Source organism: Falco biarmicus, chromosome 1 (genome assembly GCF_023638135.1).
Source record: "Falco biarmicus isolate bFalBia1 chromosome 1, bFalBia1.pri, whole genome shotgun sequence".
Taxonomy (NCBI): domain Eukaryota; kingdom Metazoa; phylum Chordata; class Aves; order Falconiformes; family Falconidae; genus Falco; species Falco biarmicus.
Window position 1 is genome coordinate 100629157 of NC_079288.1, and position 19029 is coordinate 100648185.

The 19029-nt window shown below is 37.7% G+C and overlaps 1 protein-coding gene across 2 annotated transcripts in view; it reads right to left on the reverse strand.

Moving 5' to 3' along the window:
* PDS5A (PDS5 cohesin associated factor A) overlaps positions 1–19029 on the reverse strand; it is an 85719-nt gene that overhangs the window by 51106 nt on the left and 15584 nt on the right. The gene's annotated exons all lie outside the window — the stretch shown is intronic.

Below are 19029 nucleotides of genomic sequence, written 5' to 3' on the forward strand. Positions count from 1 at the left end.
CTGCAAGCCATCTTGTCTAACATACAGGCCCCAGTATAATGCAGCTGCTTTAAGAGCTATGCCAAGGCTTGAGAGGAGCCTAGGAGTCCAGTCTTACACTCTGCCTGTATCAAGGCACAGAGTTCAAGAACTACGTTACATATGCACAATCCTTTTATCTGGTTTAAACAAACTAGACACCAGATTAAGAATTTAATCCCTGATGTAAAATATGTCTAATGCTGCAGATCTATTATTTCTGTATCGTCAAAACTACATCTATAGCCTTACCTACATAATGAAAAAGAAATCAACTACATGGCTTCCTTGTTTCTCCTGGTGCAGCTATGAACTACTAATTCGTACGAAATGCCACCAGAAGTGTTTATTTTTAATTATTATAGAGTCCCAGTTAATTGAAACTTCTCAACATAACTATCTGGCAAAACTGAAAGTGAAAATTTAGTGTGAAGAAACAAAGAAGTTGCAAGTTTAACTTTTGGAACAGGGTTTGTTAAAGGATAAGGATGTCAGCACAGAACCAGATGTACCACAGATTCGTAGTATGACCTTAGCTAAAATCAAGTGTCCCGTTCCTCCATGTCACTTGAGCATCCTTAGGAGTTAAAACTCTGAAGGACAGCCATACTGCATACCAGTAGGATTTAGTATACCTATTACACACACGCAGTAAGAGATGTAAGAGAAAATACAGAATGATAGATCTTGATGGGTTAACTTCACCACTAAAATATTAACATCAAAACACAAGAGAAGACTGAACCCACACAGCTAATAAACACATCTCTTAGTCTTATCACAATTCCTTTGTTATTGTGTCATTCAAATGGTACTAAGGTTGTTCCTCCATTATTAAGCATGCCCCCGCTTCCAACATGAAAACACTGTCTTTCAGCTTTACATCCTCCCGGAGATTTGGAACCCAGTTTTAAACTCAGTAGATCTTATAAATTAACATAAATGTTTGACAGGAACCTTTCCTACAGTATGTTACTTAAAACTCCTCAGTTCCTACAAATGTACGTTCCTTCATGTACATTTCCTTACAGCAAAACCAAAATTCAAGAAAGGAACAGAGCGGAGAAAAAACAAACCCAGAAACAGAATAAAAGAGAACTTTACAGCCACAGCCCATAAAAATCCAAATTCTACCTGCATTGGCCTGGTCCCCTAAAAATATTGTTGAACTCTATTTTGAAGCACTAGCTGAAAGGAATAAACCATTCCTCTATTGACAGCACAGGCCTGTCTGTTATAGCACCACACATCACCTGTCCTTCCTAGATACCAGAATTAAAGAAAACAAAACAGATTCTTTCAATAAGAAAAGATTATTCATAAAAAAACAACCAAACCAAACCAAAAAAACAACAAACCAACAAAAAGAGAAGAAAACCCAAAAAACCAGAACTTCAACCACTCAAAAACCCCCACTACCACACCAAAACCAAAAACCCCACATTAACACCCTCTCTGGTAGTGGCACGATAAGGAATAACAGCCTTTATCTGCAGCGTGGGATTCAGATAACTGTTACTGAAGGCTTTAAGAACAGGGTAGAAACGACTAAAAGATCTGTGGATACTACCTAGAGACTGATGGTAAACTGCATCTGTACCATGTAAACTTGCCCCACTAAAGTTCCTTCCAGCCATTTTACCAATTTTATAGATAAACTGTAAGTGACCTTTTGATCTTTCCCATAAGCCCCATCTCCTTTCTCCCTATGCATATCATAAAATTCGTAACCAGAATACACCCTCCTAGATTCAGATCTCTTTTCAGATTCTTATATTCATATAAGGTAAGGCAGGATGGTGCTGTGAAAACTCATGCAACTCTCCCATTTGTTAACAAAATGTTAAGATATTATGGGATTAAACTAATGAAATTAGTCTTTAACACCGTCTCGCCTGTTTGAAAACACACCAGCCTTATGGATTTTCCTACATTGCTCTTGTATTCAGAAAGAACTGCCAGCAAATATCCATAAAACCTCATTCTATTTCCATGCAAAGCACTCCTTGAGATTTCTATTATAAAATAGCATTCGGGCAGTAATTGGGCCATTGGCAAGCTGTAACTGTGATTTAACGTACTGATCTATGTTTCCTCCATTGTTTCTTTATAGTCCCAGATCTGCTTGTATTTGTGTGCTGTCTTTTGTTATATAATAAAGTCTTTGGTGCATGACGTTTTGTCTACAGCACGCAAAAAATAAACAGAATACTATCTTGGTCTTTATCTAGGATCCCAGATACCAAAGCAATAGAAGTAATATGTGTATGGGGTACACCTATAGCATAATGTAAATAATGAAAGTAATAGATAAACAAACTACACAGAGCTATTCCATGGTTAAAAGCATGACATTAAATTCTTGCTAGTGGCAGGACACACAAGATTTGAGAAAGGGAATTAATAAAGACTTGCATTTAAGTACAAATCCATAAATTTGTTGGGTTGCCATCGTAGTTCAACAAAATAATTCTATACTTTTCTTGAATACATGCAATTAACTATATCTAAAATCCTACAGCCTGGGAGAAGTCTCTATAGCCAAGCAGTTATTGGCACTGATTACTTACAATAATTATTTCCAAATTCCTGCTGATCTACATATAAGATTAACTGTTAAAATAGAAGAAAGAAAAAATGTCCAAATATTAAATGCAATATATGTCTGGCTCTTCATACTCACTGGAAAGTCAAGAACTTGCTTAAAATTTTACCAGTTACAGGACTGGTACTTTTGTTCCCAGTACAACTGAAAAATTAGTCATCAAGCAACCATCAGAGAGCAACTTGAGTCTTTAGAAGTACAAGACACTGCAAATTTGATAAAATCACTTACTCATAATAGAACCGCATATCCTGAAGTACTGCACACTGATCAATAACAGCTCCATGATTTCCTGGGGTACTCCTGTCTTTCTCTCCACAGCCATGTGTTGTCTTGTTTCCCCTATGACATGAACTACCTTCCCTTCCTTCCCCCGTGTTTATACTGCATCTCAATGAGGTCTTGGTCTAGGCCTATAGTTCACATATAGGTTCATAACACAAAGAAACAAAATGGCGATATACTGCAAGTTATTTTCTGTGTTAAGATCTGACACAGAAGTTAGTTTTTATCACCTGGGATTGGTGTTACTTGGAATACACAGAATCAATAGGAAAATTAACATGTAAAGTTAAGCATATTTAATTCAGTCCTTCTCAGAATCTTTCTTAAATTGTATTGTAGTCATAATTCCTACCCTTTGTACATTTCCCATAACTCCATTACATTTCCTGTTACAAATTATGAGCTTTTTCAGAGGCATTTCAGGGAGAAAGAAAAAAAAGAAAAGCAGCCGTATGCAAGTTGCATGATGCCTAATAAATATTGGTAACATCTTATTTAGAAGTTAAAACATCTTCAGAAGAACTGCTCATAATTGGTTCAGAAAGATTTTCACAGTTAAAATTTTTCGCCATACCACTGCAATACTAGTATTAATTGTGACAGCTAGAAATTATCTATTAAAAGAATCTGCTAATGAAGCTGAAAGCCTGAAATAAACTCTACATATACAAAAAGACTAAAGGTCCAAATTATTTAAGGTTTCAAATTATTTTTAAACCCAAACCGGAAACCATTCATGTAACTAGTGATGTATGTAAATGCAACAGTGAAGGAATACAACAAAGCAAGCAAGCCCCCAAAAATTTGACTGTGGTTAACATTTCATTGAACCTGATGGAAGAAAAAACCCGAAAACACCCAAACAGAAAACCCACCAATTGTAGAGAGGAGACCGGTATTGCTACTGCCAGACAGATTTTAGTACAATTATTTTTTTTCCCAAGGATCTGCATGCTAAGAAAATCTTTTGTTCCACTAAAGCAGATTACATTAACATGTCATCTGATCCATCCTAACTACTATTGCTCTAATTGCAACAAAAACCAAACCCCAAAACAACTAAAACCCCACTCCAATTCCTCTTTGTATTAAGGTTTTCATTTTAGGTCTAAAAGGAGCTTCCATTTCTCAAAGTTTTGATTCAACCATTACATAAGTATTCCTCTAGCAGTTTCAAATTGTTATTTCAGAGTTTGTTATTAATTATTATCATGCTAAGCCAGTTTTTATTGCAGGAAGAAGTGATTAAACAGTAACAGGAACTCACTACTTTTTCGAATTGCTGTATGATTTTCTAACTGAAGACTTGCTGTACAAGTCGAAACAACCCTACTTACAGCACCAATATTTATTTATATAAAACCCTACAAACTTACTAACAAACTAACAGAAAATTGTTACTGTCCTTTCTGCAAAAAGCAGGAGACAGAACAGTATTATTTAAACATATTAATGTAACATCATTGTTTTCCGAACAACTAAGCACTCATTTTAAACACTAACTGCTAGCAAATACAGCTATTCACATTTCACATTTCCAATTAAATTCATTCTGCAGTGCTTTTGATTTATTGCATCCCCATTATGTTATCACATACTGGTACTCCGGTTAGCTTGCAAAAATAAGAAGTGTTAAAATTACTCTTGAAATTTCCATTATTGCCATTTTTACCATAGTACCTTCAAATTCTAATTACCAGACCAAGATTTTACTCTCCCAGGCTCTGCAAACATGCAAGCGAAACGCTCTGTAACACTGGAGACTATACAGAAATGCAAAAACCTTCATTCAAACTAGTGAGAACAGTTAAACTAAAACTGCTAAGTCACTCTTATAGTACATTAAAAACATACTGAAAATTCAAGAATTTAAAGCTTTGGGGGAGATGTTTACCCGACAGCATAAAAACATGCACTGTGCAAACCAGTCACTCTGGGCTACCCTCTCACCGCCTGGAGAGAAATGCAGGCCACAACTGAATGGAAGCACAGATGTCTATAATGACACCTACAGGCATCAGCTCGGTTTTGCCCTGGAATTCTCTGTGCTGACCACGAAAGCAGCTCTGTGTAACTAGATGCCCAAAACCAGGTGGGTGAGGCTACTCTACCTGCAGCTTCTTCCGAGCACATTAGCCTTTCAACTGCATTGAAATATACACCAGAGGTTGCCAAAGCGTTGTTCAGAGTCTGCCCACACCTCACATGCAGTTTACATGCAGCCTGTTTTCAAAGACAGCAAATCAGCATGGTAGCTTGCCCTTATGTGACTCAGCTGCATGTGGCTCTTGTGCAAGACCTACACCTCAGAACAGGAATACTAACTTCTGCTGTTCAGATCCTGGTTTGCGTTTATTGACCACATAAATTTACGTCCATGTTTTGTCAGATCAGGAAACTCAGCTACTGCTGAAACATACTGATGATTCCAGTATTAAAGGGAGGAGATCTATACAGAGACAAAGAGACAGGGTAATTGGTGTAGACAAAGAAAATACTCAAAGCAGCCAGCAGATCTAGGAAAGTCTTGCTGCAGCTGGCAGGACAAACACAAACCTCCAAGCTAGTTACAGCATGGGGAAGGTGGGTGCAGGCTGCATGTTTTACTGCTCTTACAACAGCTTATTCATAGTATTCCAAAGAAGCAACCTTTAACCACCCATGGCATGAAAGAAGACTAGGGAAAGTTTTTAAAAGTATTTAAAAATTCACCTTGCAATCCACAGAAGAAATTTAACAATTGAGAGAATTTGATACCATTTATTGTTATAGGAATAATATTAGAAGTTCACTTCAGTTTTAAGATTAAACACAAAAGATATTTCGAAGTAAAACTTCCCCAAATTGATGTGAGCCCAGCTGAGTCTTAAAGATCTTGGATAGCTCAGTGAGAGATGCCAAGAGACGGCTGAAATCCAAGTACACCCAAATGCTGCAATTTTGTCATCAGAGCACTTTTACACACACACACACGGTTTAAGTAGTATCATGGATGACCCTTGCCATTATCTATTAACAATCATTATATTCTTTGACTGAGACCTAATTGTAAAACATAGCAAAATGTGTATTTGGAAAAAAATACTTCTACATGGTGCAAATTTAGGATGAAAAGTCTTTCTTCCTTAGATATAGTCCTACCTATCAGCTGGAACCACCAAACAAACATGGAAAAATGGATATTACTGTGTCGATAGAAATAAAAATAAAAGATCTCAAAATACTCAAATCAGAAGGACCAGATGATTGTTATTTCAGAATCTTTAAATACCTGACAAATGAAATCACAAACTTAGCAACACAAGCTTTGTTTGCTTTTCTTTAAAACAAAACAAAAACCCCACAAACCAACAACAACCAAAAAAACCTCCACACTAACACTTATTAAACAAGGAGGATACCAACTGACTAAAAATTAGCAAATGTTAACCTAACCAAGAAAGAAGATGCTGCCAACACATCCAACAAGCTAGTATCAACAGAATTTTATAATACAAACCTAATTTGGAAAGGCTAAATAAACACAGAAGTCAAGAAAAACAGCTAGCACATAAGAAGGGAATTACTTTGCTGACATGATAAACTTCCTTTGATAAGATAATCAACACTCTAGACAAGAAAGAACATGACAGGCAATTTGTCTGAGTGTCAAGAGCAGCATCACACTGAGCCACATGGAAACTGAGGATATTGGAAGAAATGAAACTTAGCCCAACAGTGTAGCCCCTTCCTAAAGTGTTCAACTGAAAAGGAGCTTTTGGACCTGAATGAATTTATTGGTGGAGAAGGATGTTATAGTTGACCCTATTTTCTGTTTCCATAAACAACAGTGGTAAAGAAGTAGGAATGGCACGTAATGACCAACAGTTAGGGACGGGCAGTAGAGGACAGGGTATTATATGAGAAGAACAGAAATACCAAAAATCAATCATGGCTACAATGGTTGTATGCTTAGTGCTTAAAACCAAGAACTTATGCTATTAAGAGCTTATCAGCTGGAAACAACAGGAGAGGAGAAAAGATGGACATTTATTGAGCAACTGTAAAAAGATTATGAGCCAACAGGCTATGAGCATGAAAACAATGGAAATGCAATTGCAGGATATGACAGAAGTAGTATTTCCAGTCAAGGAAAGGAAAAAACAGCAATACAACTCATGAAACACTAAAAATACTAAATGCTGATTTGAAACACATCACTTATATATGATTACCCTCACTGATTAAAAATAATGAATTCAAAATGGGAAAGGTACAGAAGGGCGCTACCAAAGGAGTCTCAAAAGCCTTCTCTTGTAAGGAAATGTTTACAAGACTGGTTTGCTTAATCTACCGAAATAACAGCCAAATAAAATAACTCTTAACATGCCTTAAATACAGGAGTGTCTGTCATGTATGCATTGAAAAAAGACTTCAAGTAGAAGCGCGTAGAAATGGGCCAGCAGCATCTCCAACCTGAGAACTGGGGCTGCTTTCTGACCGTGGAATCCTACACTCTGGAACACTATCCTCTCACGGAGTTTTGCTTTGTGGCCATCTCCTTTTTACGGCCCACATTTATCAGCCTTTGCAAGAAAGAAGAAGATGTACAAATGAGGAAAGGGCCGTATTTGGGTTAGGAAAGCTAAAGACCTCGTTGAATTAAATCTGTCCAGGGACATCAAGGGTAACAAGAAAAGCTTCCATAGGTACATCAGTGATAAAAGGAAGACTGGGAAAAACTTAAGCCCTCTCCAGTGGAAAAAGGGTGACCTGGTTACCTGGGATGTGGAAAAAGATGAGGTACTCATGACTTTTTTTGCTTCAGTCTTCACCAGGGAGTGCTCCAACCACACCACCCAAGCCACAGAAGGCAAAGGCAGGGACTGGGAGAATGAAGAACTGCCTGCTGTAGGAGAAGATCAGGTTTGAGACCATCTAAGGAACTTTAAGGTGTACAATTCCATGGGACCTGATGAGATACATCTGTGGGTCCTGAGGGAACTGGCGGATGAAGTGGCTAAGCCACTTTTCACCATATTTGAGAAGTCATGGCCACCTGGTAAAGTTCCCAGGGACTGGAAAAGGGAAACATCACCTCCATTTTTAAAAAGGGGGAAAAGGAAAACGCAGGGAACTATAGGCCAGTCTGTCTCACTTTGGTGTCTGACAAGATCATGGAACAGATCCTTCTGGAATCTATACTAAGGCACACGGAAAACAAGGAGGTAATTGGTGAACAGCCAACACAGCTTCACTGAAAGCAAACTGTGCCTGACAAATTTGGTGGCCTTCCAGCATTGGTGGATAAGGGAAGAGCAACTGATGTCATCTACCTGGATTGTGCAAAGCACGTGACACTTCTCACACTCTCCCACATGACACCCTTGTCTCTAAATTGGAGACACACGGATTTGACAGATGGATGACTCAGTGGATAAGGAACTGGCTGGATGGTCACACTCAAAGAGGTGCAGATAACGGTTCAACATCCAAGTGGAGACAGATGATGAGTGGCGCTCCTCAGGGATCAGCATTGGGACTGGTGCTGTTTAACATATCTGTTGGTGACATAGACAGTGGGATCGAGTACACCCTCAGCAAGTCCACCAACACCACCAAGCTGTGTGGTGTGGTTGATACTCTAGAGGGAAGTGCTAACAGCCAGAGGGACCTTGACAGGCGGGCCTGAGCAAACCTCACAACAAGGCCAAGTGCAAGGTCTTGCACATGGGTCAGGGCAATCCCAAGCACAAACACAGGCTGGGTGGAGACTGGATTAGGAGCAGCCTTGAAGGACTTGGAGGCACTGGTTGGTAAGAAGCTCAGCACAGCCTGGCAATGCGCACTTGCAACCCAGAAAGCCAACAGTATCGTGGGCTGCACCAAAAGAAGCCTGACCAGCAGTTGAAGGAGGTGATTTTCTTCTTCCACTCTGCTCTTGTGAGATCTCACCTGGAGTATGGCATCCAGCTGTGGGGGCCCCCAACTTAAGAAAGACATGGACCTGTTGGAACGAGTCCAGAGGAGGGCCACAAAGGCTATCAGAGTACTGGAGCACCTCTCCTATGAAGACAGGCTGAGAGAGTTGGGGTTGTTCATCCTGGAGAAGGGAAGGCCTTGGAGAGACCTTATTGTGGCCTTTCAGTGCTTAAAGGGGGCTTATAAGAAAGATGGGGACAGACTTTTTTTAGCAGGGTCTGTAGCGATAAGGCAAGGGGTAACAGCTTTTAAACAAAAGAAGGTATATTTGATTAGATATTAGGAAGAAATACTTTATTGTGAGGATGGTGAGACACTGGAACAGGTTGCCCAGAGAAGTTGTGGATGCCCCATCCCTGGAAGTGTTCAAGGCTAGGTCAGATGGGTCTTTGAGCATCGTGGTCTAGTGGAAGGTGTTGGAACTTGGGTGATCTTTAAGATCCCTTCCAACCCAAACCATTCCATGGTATGTGAATCACAGAAAAAAAAAATGAACTGGAAAGGAGCTGATGCATTTTTGTGAAGTTTTGCTGTTGTCATTAGTAAAACAAAAAGTAGCACTCCATTCCTGGCACTGAATGGTTAGTAACCCCTGAAAGATAAATTTTATTGTCCAATTTCTACGACAAATTCTATCTAATCTATACTCTCTGATGAGAGAGTTAACTGGCTCTGAAAAAAAAAAAAGTTGAACAAAAGATTATACGAAACATATTGTATGCTCTTCAGGGCAAAGACTATTTGCTTCCTTCTTTATACCCTGCTCACCAAGCGAAGCCAATGACCAGCATTTCTAGATGTGACTCAGCTGTATCACAACAGATGTAAAGCTTATGCAGGAACAGCAATGGTAACCTGTACAGTAATTCCCCTCTGACTAGGCAAACTGTTTAACTGGCTGTTCTTCTCCTGGGGACTTACCTACACTGGGCTTTTCTTTGGAGATTCAGACAACTGCCAGTCACAGACTTGTAATTTACCACTATCTTCACATTGGTAAAATGGCATGTTCTGTATTACTTTAATTGCATTGAGCAACTCTGAGACTATCTTCCAGATGTTAAATTAATCTGACATATGAAAAAGCAGAAAGACTAACTACTACTTGTAATAAAAACAGTATACTGAGCGGTTCACGAATTATTTGAAGTAACTTCCTTGATACACGCATTTTAAAGTAACCCCATAATGAACATAACTACACCACACATACAGCATCATAATCAAATTGGACAAGTATTGTTACCAATTTGGGAGACAGGTTGTACAATTACCCACATGTTGTACCTCTGTAATTAACACACAGCAGAATTCCAGTTCTGCTGTAAATCTAGAAGATTCCTCAAGTAACATAAATGCAACAGACAGGGTCAAAAAGGCTATAAAATGAGAAAAATAAGATGCATTAATCCAAGACGTCTTTTATAGCACAAATTAGAACATGCTATTTAAACAGTGGCATAATACTTTGCCCCACAAAATCAGTCACGTAACATTGACATTTTGATTACAGCAACTTGTATGGACTGCTGCAAGGAAAGGCTGCAAAAAAAGTATACTTCCTAAGATTACAACAGCACAAAAGGAAGTAAAACTGTGTCCTTCCTGCCCAGCAAAAGACAATCCTAATGCTGTTATCCCTGCATGTGATAAATCTTGTACTCTTTGGTCATGAACAAGCCCATAGGAAAAATCAGATTTGTGATGTGCAAAAAAAAAAAACCCAAAACCTACATGCCCTTCCTTATCAGTACAGCTTTGACAAAATATAACCTCTTGTTCAGAATTGAGTATTTTAGACAGTATCATTGACTTAAAGTTTTTGTTGTAGGAAGATCAGGAAGATTCAAAACCATTTTTATACAACCTCAGTTTCTTCACTGCTATATGTAATAATATGAAGGTGCTGCTTCCTGCAAGCCAAATGGTATTTCAAAGCCAAGTCTATTTTGTCTTTAAGCAGGTACCACCATGCTTCATGTAAGAATATCTTGTAAGTTCATTCATATCTGCTGTTGTAACAATGTAAGATCTTTTTCATCTCTCCTCTCTTTGGAAATAGTCGCTATTTTAAGCTATTAAAATAAAAGAGCCCAACCCACTCCACCAAAACAGGCTGTGGTTTTGGTTTTTTCTGAAGATGTTAAAATTTGTAATTAAGGAGAAAGTAGATTATCGGCTTTAACGGCCTGGAATTTAACAGAACTTCCCTTAAAACCAGCTGGTTGCAGTACTATCTTTCTTGCAGTTCTGTACACACTGACAGGATAAAAAACACTGAAGGAGGAGGAAGCACAGACAGAAATTCAGACTTATTTGCCAACCAGGAGTCACAGTATCATACAGTTCAAAACCTCTCCCAGTACCTATGATTTTGGTTCCACATGACATGGAGATCCAGTTTAACTACCTACCTGCTGCCACCACCTCCTTATCCCTTTCCCATTACTCACCCTGTCATGCATCTAGCCATGCAGTGCCACTGCCTACTTTACGCTGGCCTCAACACTTGTTGAGTAACTCCATGGGTCATTAACTTACTAACCTGACTGAAAACCACCTCAGAAAACTGTCCAGGACTTATTTTGACAGGCATAGTTAGATCACAGACGACATGAAAACTTCCAGAGTCAGTAGAATGGAAGGTAGATAGAATTCAATGGCCAAGACCAGGGAGGAAAGAATTTAGCCTTCCAGTACCTGAACTCTTAAAAACCAAACTGATAGTAACACAATTTCTTAACCTTAATAGTGGCAAGCATATGAAACCTGACATGGGCAGCTAAATTCAAATCCTACTGGTCCCCCAGAAAATTTATGTTTACCTCTATTCATTAGAAACTGGCCTAAGATATGACCGCTGATCATTTCAAATTCAAGATCTCAGAAACATGCTGTTACAGTAATTTCCAGAACTTGTACGCAATGATATCAATTGATTTATTAGTTTTAATTTAATTATATATTTCCTGGTTTTGTATCATGACTGAGACAGCAGGGGTTCCCCACTTGCCTTCCTAAGCCAGCACTTTTACTTTGCATTCCAGGTTCTTACTGTTCTCATCACATCCTCATCTCATACCTTTGGAGGCAAAGGTTCACTGGAACTGCAACACTGCACAGAGCACATTCACACAGTATTCAAACAAGCACACATGCCTAATTTATACAACCAATGCATAACATCCATAGTGTTTACCATTGGGCTTTTTACCCAGCATTAAGTTCTGTTAGATTTTTGAACAGAAGCTGTTTAGTGAAACATTTCACTGACCGCCTAGACTGATGCACCGATCTTCCCTGACTTAGTCCTTTACAACTTCCTAAAGTCAGCAAGTAGGGGTTTTTTTCTCTCACTATATTCCTCACCTTGATTTTACTGACAGTAAGTCTACAGCCTTCCACTGGATTCACGCCACTCAAATTATTTGACTAAATAGGAATTCTGTGAAGTCTTCCTTGGTTGTGATCAACCAAACCAACTCACCTAACCCTGTTTTCTGTTTCCCAAACAGCTAAAAAGTTTTCAAGAGTGCAGAGTACTATCTAACCTTAGGTCACTGTATGGCTCATCATTACAGAAATTATTTTTTAATCTACTTTTTGTTTACAGTCAGCTTTTGATGCATGACAACACTTGACTTCTGAAGCCAAGACCTTTTAAAACTGCTTTAAAGAAACATTAAGAAATATTGCTAGTTTGGCCTTACCATATGGAAATCTTTTTTTTTTTTTTTGTTATCCTAGTTTTAAACTATTTCACACAATTTTTCTATGACACGAGCTATAATACTGTGAATCAAACCACACATTTTAACAATGTGCATATATTTCTTCTCAGATAACGAGAAGAGACAGTATACATTTATCAGCACATTATCTCTTTGTACTCATGCTAGTCACCATCTCTTACACATCCATGATTTGAGTCTGCTGCCACAGCACTAGTTTTAATTTTATTTTTTTAAAGAAATTCAGTCTTCAGCAGTATCTAGTCTTTATTATTGGAAAGATCTGTAACAATATTCTTTCCAATTTTCCTGCCAAAATCTAACAATTGTTTAAGTACTCTAAAGAAGGCTCATAAATTGAAACACTGAAAGTCTTCTAAGTTCTCATAAACTTTGCTTCCACATACATAGATACATAACAAAAGAGTATTTGCAGAGGGACTAAAAAGAGCTTATTCTTTAAACATTCTAATGATAATTCAAGACATCATCAGTTAGAAGCATTTCATAAAATAGCCCTTTTCCCCTAGGTATACTAGCAAGTGTTATATATGGCTGGGGCAAAACCAAAAAATTCTTAAAAGCATATTCCCCACGGTGAAGGAGTTTCTGTTTCCATATGAAGTTTCCCAAATACTTTGATAATCGCCTCCAGATGTGAGAGAGAGGATTCTTTATAACCAGCTCACTGCTGTGTGATGATTCATTTCCTCTTCCAAAGAAAAGGTGCCGCTGGACAAGAACAACAATGGCATTTTCATTTCTACTGTGAATTGACTGTAAGGATTCACTTTCAAGTGAATATTTAGGCTCAGTTCTCACAACAAAATAATGTACTAAGAGTTTCACATTGAAACACAACTAGAGGGCTATGCTTTCAGCAATACTGACATTTTAAAGACTATATCCATGTCTTTTTCTACACCATGTGCAGGTGCATCCTGTGGTACACCATACAGTCTCCCTGACTCAGTCATCCAGAAGAAGAAGGCACACAAAGCACATCGTACTCTTTGCTGCTGTGTTCCAACACAATGAAAAAAATGAGACACACAAAAAAAGTATTTTATTCTAAGAAAAGAGTTTTTCTATTTCAGCAATCTTGTAAAGTGTGGTGAGTTGAAAACTCACCATACCTACTGAAGCAGAAAATTATGCAAAGTATTTGTACCTTGATCTCTAGCTCTGATTGCACAGTATGCAATAGTAAGAGCAGAAAGAAATTAAAATTTCTTTCATGGAACTTGTTCAATGACTGGCAATTACACATAATACCATCATACTCAGTAGCATAGGAAGGTATCAAGGTGAACAAGAAAACACATTTCAGCCATGGCATTCATTTTCTGGTTTCTTCAGAAGCTAGATTCCGCTGAGCCTTACGACTGAACATTAGGAGGCAAATCATGTGAAACCCCAATACAAACCTGTATCTAGTGATAAAGCTGCACTGAAAAATTTTGTCTACATGTGTGTCATCTACTGGAGCCTTAATACAGGACTGTCATTAACAGCTATTATCAAGAATGCAGAAGATGTGGGTTTCCATTCATATATGAAAGGCTGGACAAAATCAGAACTGTAAAACTGTAAAAAGTTTTAATGTTTCACAATCAAAACTAATACTACAAATCAGCAACAATAACAAAAAAACCCTAACCAATGGCACATCAAATCAGAACCTGCTCCCCAGAGGCAGTGGCCAACATGGACATCCTGTTCATCTCACCGCCACAAACTCCAGCCAGAAGCTGGTGGCATAGCAGCTACCACACCTACCAAACCAGACACACTTCCGCAAAGAATTTCTATTCAGACAAATTACCTTTCTCCAATGAGGCACTGTTTTGCCAGAACATTTTGCTACCTGTTGAGCACTAATTTCTCTATTATTAACACACACCAAAGAAGTTATCTCTTTAGGCAGCTACCAGGATCAAAAATAGGGCACTCTAGAATGGACTGAAGGCAAAATGCAGACATTGCTTACTCTGTGTGTGGTTGGTGATTTCCTTTCACTTTTAAGTAGCCCAATTAAAAAAAAGTTTCTGGAAATTCTTAAAGCACAGGAAAAAAACTGGTGCATGGAAAACTGGACCTGAAACATATCTGGAGTGTTTCCTGGCTATAAATCTTATTTAATTCTTTAATAAGGAAGAAGAAAATAATGTCTTGTTCAATGCTTGTGCATGAAAAGTACTGTATTGGTAGAATTCATTTAATAAGTTTAAATTATTTTACTTTGAATAATGACAAGTATCCCTAGTAATAAAGACTGATTTCTGATATGTGTTAAAAGAATGAAAAAATATTTTAAAGCAGTTTTCCATTTTTAAAGTTCTCTTTTAAATGAGAACAAAAGGCACCAATATTGCTGATATAAGGATATGGAAGTCAAATACACAGTGCTCAGCAACAGGATGATGCTAAAGACATAATGATTATGTGTAGGATATTCAGTTTCTGAAAAATAAGCCTGGAAAATGAATATGACAAGCCTATGTATTTTATTATAATGCAGGTAGCAAAGAACAATATGAAAAGTCTTCAATAAATTCAACTTATAATATGACCATTATAATTAATCATACCGTCATAAGAAATCAATATTAAGTGTGGAAATATTTCAAATTTAATATATTATTCACAGAAAGCATTTTGGAGAACTTTACATGACATTATTTAAAATGCAATTTTTAATGTTTTTACTGTTCATTTTATGATACAGTATTTCACACAAGAACGTAGATTTGTCCAATCTGGGTATGGGAGTGAGATGCATTGTTTGTCCAAGAAAAAATAAAAATGGAAGAGGCAAAGGGAGGATACTGAGGAAAAGAAAGGAAGATAGAAAAATCCCAGACTTTTCCCCATTCATCTGTGTGTCTCATATCCATTTTTATTTGTTGAATCTTGATATTTACACACAATCACCAGTCACCAGACTATGTTTTCACTTGGCTCTAACTTTGCTAAACATTCTAGTAATATTTCCAAGCCATATAGCAACACTGAGTTGATCAAAAATTATTCCCCATCCAAATTACGTATTCTATTTCCAAAACAAAGACTTTTTTTACCTAATTAAAGAAAAAGATCAAATTACTGCTTTTACAGAGCTCTACTATAGCTTTCTGCAGTAGCAATACTATTTTAAAGGATAACATGTCACCTCTGTCACCACCAGCTGTGGTGGCTTTGTTGATTTCCTGCAGTTACTCTGATTTCAGGCTAATGAAGTCTTGTCTGGGAATTCTCCTCTAATATTTTATGAGCTTTAAGTAACCGAGAGTTCTGCAATTATTTTTTCTATCAGTTCCATCGAATTCTTGCCCTGTGGAAAACTAGAGTATGCCTGTATCTGCCGTTCCTGTCCCTCAACATTCCACATATGTAATCACACAGTTTTATAGCTACTGATGTTGCTAAGGGAAGAAGCAGGCAATATATCAGATAAAGTGTTAATGCAAGGCATTTTTTGTTGTTTTTTAGAATGTTTTCAAAACACGTCTGACTTGTTTTAAGAAGTCCCAGTAAGTAGACTTCTTATACTAAAACTTTTATTAGTGAAATACGGATGCCACAAATATCAGACAGTACACTGCAATTTCCTTTCTTTGCAAGAAACAGATTGCAGATGAAGACTTCATGGTATGACCATTCCTACCACAGACATCAGGTATTCACCATTAGACAGACTCCCCAGACCATTCTTGGTGAGTCTACTCACATGACGTGCACTGTGCAGCATTTTCACATTTTAACCTTTACATTCACTTCTGCTTTATTTTGAAGTTTTCTAATTAGCGTAACGATTCCATTATCTAAGAAAACACATGGGAGTTTCAGCAAAAAAAATCCAAATATATAACTATGCAAGGAAGAACTCAAATCAGGCAGACTTCTCAAAGTTACAGGCTGAAAAGTCCTTGTATACCATTTTTATTAAAATATACACTATTTATATGTTTATTTTATATATTTAAATACACTATATAAATTCAGTCTCAAAATTAACCATGCTGAATTTAGATGAAAATAACACTTCACTAAACTATGTTGCTGAAATCAGGAACCTCCAAGCACTAAGTATCATTTAAATAGCTGCCAGCAACATTCTCATAAAGAATGCCTAAAAGAGAAATCACAGAAAATTTTTGAAGGTCTGGCATTCTTAAAAAAGCACTTGAGGCACAGCAGCTCTGTATTTGCAAAATGCTTTGTCATGTTCATCTAGAAAAATCACTCAGCCTCTTCATGACAAAATCTGAGAAATTTCAGCCCCAAGAGTACAGAACAATGTAAAAGTCAATCCACTTCTTGAGGTTATGCCCCTAAAATTACTTTAATACCTAGTTTAATACTTCATTAAAGTATTCTGTTACCCAATAAATCTTACAGTTTCTAAGAGTCTCACAGTACAGTTATTTAAACTTATTCAATAAATCTACCAATACAACAATAGCCCTGTCTCAAGACAGTGCATACACTGCAACACTGAATAAATTTTGTCCTCACTTGAAATAGCTGGAAGATGAATCTGATTCCCTTTATAAGATCAGACACCTGAAACAATACTAACCTACCCCAAGGATGAACATCAATTTGGTACCCACTGGCAGAGGATTTGGTCATTTCACAAATGTCTGCATCTGAAATGAAGAGACAGTGCCAAAGACAAACCTGAAAAGCTTACAGAGAAGACAGCAAGCCTCAGCCTAAAAAATTATGATTGCCCAGAACACATAAAGCACACACATGATCAAGAGTACTGCATTGAAGTGGCCTGAAGCCACAAGCAAAAATAATGGCTTGTTGGTTTAAAAATTATCTTTGTTTTTGTTTCTCTGACTCAAAAATAGACCAAAGATTCAACTTCACTTGCTCACCTGCAGTGACCTCAGAACAGCAGTCCACATGCATATGCTGAAGATTTAAAAAGCAGCTAAAAATATAAAAAAAAATATTAAAAAGAATGATTGGGAAAATGGGAAAAAGGAGGGGAAGTGTTATCTATAGAAGGACACAACAGATCTCTCCCACATACAAATTCTGCAGGAGAATGACAACTAGTTGACCAGGTGATTGTCAAAATAGACCACTTCATTCTTCTTAAGCATACGTGGGACATTACGTAAGCACAAAATTTAACTTTTAACTAAAAGCTTTCTAGACTATATAGTTACTGCCTTCTGTTTCTGAATCCCGTATAAAGTTCTTATGTTTGTCTTAGGCTTGCATACACAAGACTTAAAATAGATGAAGTTCCATTGCTTTTACTTTCAAATGCCAAAACAGGATGAAACTCAGTTTCATTCATCTTCTGTAGGTTGTTCTTCTGGGGTTTTTCTGTGTTTTGGTTTAATGTTTTTTTTTAAATCTCCCTCAGATCATAGCATGCAGGTCAGCAGCATACTGAAATGGTTTACCAAAAAAACCTGTGGAACGTATCTAGATATGTTTGTTCTCTCACCTTTCCATCCTGAAAAGAAAAATGTAACAGTGCCATATTTTATTCTGATTGAATCGGTGGTGGTGTTTTTGTAGTTTGAAATCAAAACACTCCACAATGCATATTCATAGCAAGAAAGGAAGACTTCAGAAGTGCACTTTGGCCTACAGATTTTAGAGATTTGCAACAGCCTTCAATAGCTGCAGGAGTTCATTGAACATCCTAAAAATGTTGTTGGCTAAGATTTATGCCAGGAGAGAAGAGCTCTAATCTTTAGTGCCTAAAATTCAGGCATTAAGCTGAAGCCATTTAGCACCTTAAAGAAAAGGGCTGAGACCTACTACTTGACTATGAACTTCATGGGAAATTAGCGTAGGAGGAGACAAGAACAAGTTGCTGCCCAAGTAACTTCTATTGAGGAAAATGCTTCAGTATTTGTATTAGACAGTCCCAAAATACTGACACATTCATGGTAAAATTAATCATACAATCCTGTTCCAGATGTTGAGAGCAGAGTAAATAAGTGTAATTTGGATAGGGCTGAAATTCCTAGCTAAGCAGAGAGGCCAGAAGCTGTTACTCCCAGATGCTACTACTGGCACTTTCCTCACTAGTGGTTAAGCACTGCCCTGTACTAAGGACCAAAAAGAAGTGCTAAAGGGAAACATCCAGCAAAGGAAACTGAAGGATGGAGAAAAATGCTTCCTGATGGTCACCTGAGCAGTGCCTTGCTCAACTTTAACTAAGCCTATGTCTTTTGCCAGAGCTCACTCTGTTCACACACAGGATAGTGGCAAAATCAAGGGGTAACATTCAAATCAGGTAGCAGCCACCTGCACACAGTTGACACTGCATCTACAACATTTGTTTGAATTTGCTTTAGGAGCTGCTTTCAGATGTCAAAAGGAGGACTTCAGAAGACAAGTGATTCTTGGGAGAGTCAGGTATTGAGAGGCCAAGTAGTAGACACAGTAGTT